This window comes from Echinops telfairi, unplaced genomic scaffold (genome assembly GCF_000313985.2).
Source record: "Echinops telfairi isolate 266 unplaced genomic scaffold, ASM31398v2 ScPeMD7_18;HRSCAF=68, whole genome shotgun sequence".
NCBI lineage: Eukaryota > Metazoa > Chordata > Mammalia > Afrosoricida > Tenrecidae > Echinops > Echinops telfairi.
Genome location: NW_022103915.1, coordinates 15,593,696 through 15,601,415, shown reverse-complemented (window position 1 = coordinate 15,601,415; position 7,720 = coordinate 15,593,696). Strand labels below are relative to the sequence as shown.

General features: G+C 43.3%; 1 pseudogene; it reads right to left on the bottom strand.

Moving 5' to 3' along the window:
- Nucleotides 1-3,793: 3,793 nt before the first annotated feature.
- Nucleotides 3,794-6,363, bottom strand: LOC101642206 (annotated as a pseudogene).
- Nucleotides 6,364-7,720: the final 1,357 nt, after the last annotated feature.

Here is a 7,720-nt window from a genome sequence, read left to right as displayed (position 1 = left end):
AAAAGCTGTATAAGCCACCAATAAAATTATTTTTTTAAAAAGAATGATCAAGTGGGAAGTTAATTGTCCATTAAATGTTTACCTAATTACATATACATATATATATTTACATAGTAATGACAAAGCACAGTAATCTAGGGTTACTTAATTAAAGGAACAAGTAACCCAAAACATTACATAGTCACGGATAGCCTAGTACAGAACAATCACTATTAAGATCTATAAAGTCAGTATCTTTTGCTTTACATAGGGAGAGACATTTATTTCTAAATCTTCCCAAAGATGGCACTCAAAACAGCCCTTTGAACAAAAGAGTAGTTTCAGTTATTATTTAGCAAGCTTCGTATGAACACCACTTCATTCCCAAAGATGATCAGGAGAATCACTTCATCCTAAGCGCAGCAGCCAAGGGAACTACAGTCTCATATTCACTTGGAGGGGTAAGCACCTTTCCCCAGGGGGCGGGGGGCGGGGGGAGTTCCATTTTTGCTGTTTCAGTACATGCTGTTATTGTCTTTCTAAAGCTCTGATTAGTACATAGAAACTAAGTACTTCCTCTCAGGCACTGAGTCTGTGATTCCACTAGAAGGGTGTGGTGCAGAAAAATTACTTGGCTCTATCACTCGCTAACTTGGGCACTAGTGGCATAGTAGTGGTTATGAGAGACTGCTAACCCCAAGTTTGGCAGTTCTAAACCACCGGTCACTCTGTAGGAGAAAGAGGAGGCTTTCTATCGTCTCAGAATCCCACACGGGCCGTTCTCCTCTGTCCTGAAGGGTCACCATGACTTGGAACGGACTCGATGGCAGTGAGTGAGGCCACTCGCTAACTCCGGGGCCAGTCCCAGACCTTGCTCGGTTGAGGGGCCTTCCAATGAACTACATATCCTACCTGCCACAGAGTTATGGGCGAATACTTTATAAAATTATAATTATTATTACTGGTACATATATTTAGCAGATAGAATACTTTCGAATGTGGCCAAAACAATAAAAACTTAAAGCCAGCATGAAAAGTTATATTTTTCAAGAAAATATAACTATATCTATTCCTCACTTATTGACTATCTCATCCCACATCTTGTATTTATAGCAACAGTAAAAAAATACACCGTCTATTTAGAGTTTTACTTGCATCTGGCAAGAATGAAGGTGCAAGGCTAGAATAATGCAGGTAAAGACGGTTATGTGGCAACTTGGCTGTGCTATGATTCTCTGTGGTTTAAAAGTTAGGTCATGATGTAACTTGGCAACTATGCAATGATGCGATTTGGCAGTTTTGTAATGATGTAACTTGGCAGTTATGTAATGATATGGCCAGCCTCTGCTGTCCCACAATGACAATTTTCACACAATAACTTGGCCTTGGGCACCAAACCATGTCGATAAGTGAGTGAGCACGTGTTGAAATAATTGTGTAATTCGTGTAAGTCAGGAGCTTTTCTTCCTTAAAGCAAATACTAAGACCATAACGCTGGGTACCTCGAATTTCAACTGTGGCCACTCATCACATAATTGAGGGCAGAGGCGGGCAATGGCTGGCCTGTGGGCTGTATAAGCCCATGAGATCATCAATACCAGCTAACATCATAAACCGCACCAAAGAGAAGTAGTTTCAGCCATCACACTAACTCAGTTCACTGCCCTCCAGTCAACGGTGACTCATGGCAACTCTCTAAAGACGAGGACAGGGCTGCCCCTGTTGAACTTCCAATACTGTACCTGTTTATGGGAGTAAGAAGCCCCTTATTTCTCCCTCAGAGCAGCTGGTGGTTTTGAACTTGCTGACTTTGCAGTTAGCAGAACACATAATCACTAAACCAAAATAGGGGTGAGTTAATTAAATGTCTGACCAAATATAGCAGCCAACTTTCAAGTGTATAATCTTGTATGGCTGGTGGATACTATAACATTCAAATGGTCTTTGGCAGAAAAAAGGTTCCTGAGCCCTGACCTAGGATTTTGTTCCATCCAGCATGTATCATCTCTTCCTTGAGTCCAAATCTTCCGGGTCATGCCTGTCCTGGGGGTGATTGCGGCCTCGGGTTAGTTGTAGTAAGTTTTCCATAGACCAGACCCTAACTTACTGGCGCTTTGAGTGGGTCTTCCACCACTCCTTGTTTTCCAGCTTCCCAGTAACTTTCCTGCTCAGAAACAAACTCCGTGGGGTTTCTCTTTCTCAAGGGCGATCAAAGCCAGCCAACTTGCCTTGTAGAGACTCACCCTGAGATAGGCTCCTACGTGCGGATCTAAATTCGACATCTTTTCCTTCTCTCTAATGTCTTACTGGGATTTGGGGGAAAGTTTACAGAGCAGATTAGTTTTCCATTCAGTTTTTCAAACACATTTGCCTGGTGACCTTGACTACAATTCCCACAGAACCTAGCACTCTCCCTACTTCCTCTTTGCTTCCAGGGTCCTTTGCTGGCCCCTTCTGGCTTTCTTAGTTTTAGCCCTGAGCAAACGCTGCCCTTTGGCTCTTGCGGGGTTGGTCATTGTAAGGGGCGTGGGCCTCCCAGATGTTATCATTCAGCCTACAGGCCCGTGTGTGGCAGAAAGCTGAGTCGGGGTTGGTTTTATGGCTTCAAGTTTGCTTCCACATTTTCCTCCCACTCTACCTAGGACCATCTACCATAATCCCTTACCGCGCGCGGTTGGCAGCGGTATCTGGCCGCCACCTGGTTCCTCCCAGACTGGGATGGATGTGGTCCATCAGTCCTTTGGACTCATCGTTTCCGTGTGTCTTTTACAATTTTTGTTGCTCTTCTTTGCTTTAGGCAGGATAGCCTAACGGTTGCATTCATTTATATAGAACGTCTTTATTGTTGGATTTTTGCATTCTTTCCCCTTTCTGTTTTGCCCAGAACATCAGAATAGATTTTCATTTCAATGACTTTTTCATATCTGTTCAAAACCTTTCACAGCTACTCCCCTAAAACCGTACAGATAACTGTGTGTGCTATGTGGCTGTGCCATGTGTCCGTGTGTGCCACGTGTCCGTGTGTGCCATGTGGCTGTGCCATGTGTCCGTGTGTGCCACGTGTCCGTGTGTGCCATGTGGCTGTGCCATGTGGCCGTGTGTGCCATGTGGCCGTGTATGCCATGTGGCTGTGTGTGCCATGTGGCTCTGTGTGCAATGTGGCTGTGCCATGGGGCTGTGTGTGCCATGTGGCTGTGCCATGTGGCCGTGTGTGCCATGTGGCCTGTGTGTGCCATGTGGCCTGTGTGTGCCATGGAGCCGTGTGTGCCATGGGGCCGTGTGTGCCATGGGGCCGTGTGTGCCATGGGGCTGTGTGTGCCATGTGGCTGTGTGTGCCATGTGGCTGTGTGTGCCATGGGGCTGTGTGTGCTATGTAGCCTACAATGAATGACAACGAGTTACACAGAACTTGACTGTGTTTTCAGACACTGTACACGTAACTTACTTTCAATGAAATGGCTTCACTCTGAGAGCAAGGCGATTTCATTTTTAAAAAGCTTTTGGTTCAAAAGAAAACAGTTTGCAATTTTTGAGCCTGGGTAAAAGATACAAGGTCCCACGTTAGAGTCCTCTAAAAAGATCTCTAAAAAGCCGCCAGCTATTATGAGCAGGTCCAAACCCTGTCAGAATGCCAGCCCTCTCCAATCCCCAAATCGAGTCTAATTATTTCAGGAGACTTTAGTTGGGCTATTTTTATAGCAGAGCGGTAGGACACACAAATTAGCTGGAGGGCTTTTTAAGCCACTGATGCACTGGGTTGGATAAAGTTAATCCCATATAAAACTGCAGTTATAATTTTATCCTGATGCCGTTCTTAGCGGAGGCAGAAGTCAGGAGACTTCATCTGAAAAGAGATGAGAGGAGATGGCACTAGATAAAGCTCGCCCAGCACAGATCATCTAGCAAGGGTGCTGAACAAGCATTAACCTAATCCAAGGCCCTGCAGGGCCACAGCACTGAGGCTCCCATCAAAATGAAGCACCCTACTTCTTAACTCTTTCCTTTTGGCCACCATATGGTGGTCATATTGCCTCAGAGAGGAAGTGTTTCTCCCTTTTTCTGTCTAGTTTTAACTACTTTCTTCTCTCCTTAATCAGTGGACATATCCACTTGACAGGCAAGGAAAAAAATATATCAACCACGACTGTCCTCTATTCAAAATATAAATGAGGGCTCCAAAAACTAACAATAAAAATGTACCCTGGGTTTTTAAAGTGAAACTTTTTTTCCACTGCACAATAAATCAGTTTATTACAAATGAAACATTTTCCTCATTATTTGTATTAATGGGATGCAAACAGAAATACTGATTACTTTTTACAAATGGAAGCTAACCACAAAATAACACCTCTTTGGTAGCATGCTGGGTTTTTGCACATACATCAGAATGAGTGGGGTAAAATATTATCAAAACCCCTCAAAACAATGAGACCTGACGTTAGTGACTCACTAGACTGTGCTCAATAGACATTTACTGACAATAAACACATGGTATCTACTTTCCTGCCCACGTACCAGGATGATGTTCTGCCCACACTAAGGACTGAATAAAAGTTTCCTGAATATACTATGAACGAGGAGGAGGAGGAGAGGACACACCAACTGGCTATCAGGAACGCTCTTGAAATTACCCAGGAGAAGGTAGTTTAAGGAAGATGTAAATGGTAGGTGGTGTACAAGTAAATAAACTCAAGATACCAACAAACAATTCAGCAGAAACACTGGCACCAGAATAAACCAAGGCAGGATCTGCCAGCAATGACCAAAACAGGGGACCTGCCTTCCTTCAGAGACCACCAAGAAAAGGTTTCTACTGGACCCATCTCTCCCCATTCAGTTTAAGACAGACCAACAGAGAGGGGTCCTGTAAGAGACGATGACTGTGTTCCTTGAGAGTCAGGCCTTTCAGTTTTCAGTAATTTATCATGGGCCTCTTACTCATGAATCAATATACACCTATCTGTGCTCAGGTACTAGTTTCCACAAGTACAGAGTTGAATTCCTCTTAATTGTCCTAACACACCTATTTTCAAACGTGAAGGGACTTCAACTGTTCCATGGAGTTATAGTTCTATAACATTCTTTTCAATTTTCAGACCAGAGTCAAAATATTCATACAGTAACATACTGCAGCACCTTCCACCCACGCTTTGGTCACTTGAACTGCCTTTCTTCGGTTCTTTTTCTGCGTTCTCGGGTCTTTCTTGCAGTGCAGAGGAGGCAGAGCTGCACTGGGTATTCCGGCTGCAGTTGGGTCTCTCTCTTGGGATAGCTTCTTCCAGTCAGTCTTCTGTTCCTAGGACGATACCATCTTGTGGGGGGAGGTCAGGTGCGCAGGCACTTCCCCCCCTGAGGGCGATGATCAGTTGCCAGGCTGCACTAGCCCTACTCCCTGCTGCTAGAGACAATAGGTTACCTCTCTCTGGAGCCTAAGGCCATTAGCTTGGTTCCTGTAGGAGGGGTTTGCACCCTACTGATAATGGTTCCTATGGAGCCCCAGAGACCACCCTCTCATTATTGGGTACCCTATAGTGTAACCCCTCCCTGTGACATATGTCTTTCCTGTAATTAGTGGGCTGGCATGCCCCCAAAAGGTATATAGGCATGGGTCAACAATATAGAGGCTCAGACTCGGACCTCTCTGACTCTCTCCCCCCTCTCCTCTCCACTCCTCTCTCCCTTGTTCCCTTACCCTCCTTCCCTTCCCCCTCTCTCCACGTGGACCACCAAGCTGGGCTGAGGTGAACAATGCTACCATGTAATATGTCTGACTGTATTATTGTATTATCTCTCATGCTCTCGATGGCTTTAATATAACACTTATATATCTCAACCGTACAACTGTGCATTACTGAACCTAGAAGTTGTACTTACTGAATCCGAGTAGTAGTAATAGTAGTAGCAGCGGGTGGGGGCTGGCCCTTCACCCCCCAGCGCCAATTTTTTAATTTAATACTACACCATCTTCTATAGCTGTAATCCAAAGATAGACTTGTTGATCGCCTTCTTTCAGACCTTGGGCTTCCATCACGTCTGTATCTGTCATAATCATCATAGCGAGAAGAACTGTACATATGCCTTCTTTCCTCGGCCTTCACCTGGTTTGGGGTCTTCCGATCCCCCTATGAAAACTGGATTTCACTTTGACCACCACAAATACATTTTCTGTCCAACTTATGTAAAGCATCTTTAGCATCACGAACATCCTCAAATTGAACATAAGCAAATCCTCTTGGACTTCCAGTGTAGAAATCAAGTCGAACATGCACAGCAACTGTAGGACCATAGCGACCAATTCTTCGATGTAAACCTTCGGACTTGGTGTGATCAGCCATGTTCTACATGGGTAAGAGATGTGTTGGGGGGACGCAGGTAGTAAGACATATCAGGGGGTGAATCTCAGCCAGAGGCACTGACAGGCTCCGCAAACTGTCCACACGTCCTCCAGAGTGAAAGTTTTATTAAATGGAAACTACCTGAACTCATCAAGGAGCCAGATTGCTTTGCAGTCGCAATGTGTAACTTGCAGGGAAAGAGTGAAAGGATTAGCCAATTTCAATGGATTATTGAAAGGAGGATATCGTGGGCATGAATTGGGATCAGTGTCTTTACAGGTGAGCTGCTCCCATCCGGCCTAGTTACTGTCCTGGACACTAAGATGCTCTGAAGAGTACAAAGACCCAGAAGCACAATTAAGATCATTCTTTAAAAAGTACAGCATGATATTAAAGGCTAAAGTAGAGGGCAAGAAATGTATAGATGTGCTTGACACACTGGATGGATGGATGAATTGTGATAAGAATTGTACAAGCCCCCAATAAAATGATTTTAAAAAATGATTTAAAAAAATGTTTTTTAACTGATGAAAGCATCCTGTTTTCAAAATTTTATGGATCTGATAACCAAGACTCGTTGATATTTTGAGTGTTTAGCAAATTTACGTGTCAGCCAATAAGAAATTTCATCCCAAAGTTACTGATACCTTTGTTATAAAAGCATTTTAAATAAATCCTAGCTAATAAGAGCATCCATTTACTGCCCAACTTAAAACTGGCTATTAAACCTGCATCACAACCTAAAAAAAAAAAAAATTACATTATACTGTACTATCATTTCTATCATTGAAAGGAACCTTGGTGGTACAGTGGTTATGTATTGGGCTGCTAACCACAAGGTCAGCAGTTCAAACCTAACAGCTGCTCTATGGGAGAAAACTTGGCTTTTTACTCTCAGAAGAGTTACGGTCTTGGAAACCCACAGGGGCAGTTCTACTATGTTCTATAGCAGTAGTTCTCAACCTTCCTAATGCTGCGGCCCTTTAAAAGTTCCTCATGTTTTGGTGACCACCAATCATAAAATTATTTTTGTTGCCACTTCATAACTGTAATGTTGCTACTGTTATGAATCTTAATGTAACTATCTGATATGTGGGATGCATTTTCATTGTTACAAATGGAACATAATTAAAGCATAGTGATTAATCACAAAACAATATATAATTATATATTGTGAAATGTTTGTGTTTTCCGATGGTCTTAGGCGACCCCTGTGAAAGAGTTGTTCAACCCCCAAAGGGGTTGTGACCCACAGGCTGAGAACTGCTGCTCTATAGGATCACTGTGAGTCAGAACTGACTCGATGGCAGTGGTTTGGTTTGAGTTTTCTATCACTAATTTGTAAGTGTAAAAATTTTTGAATTGGCAAATGCTTTGTTATATATATTTTTTATCACAAATTTTTT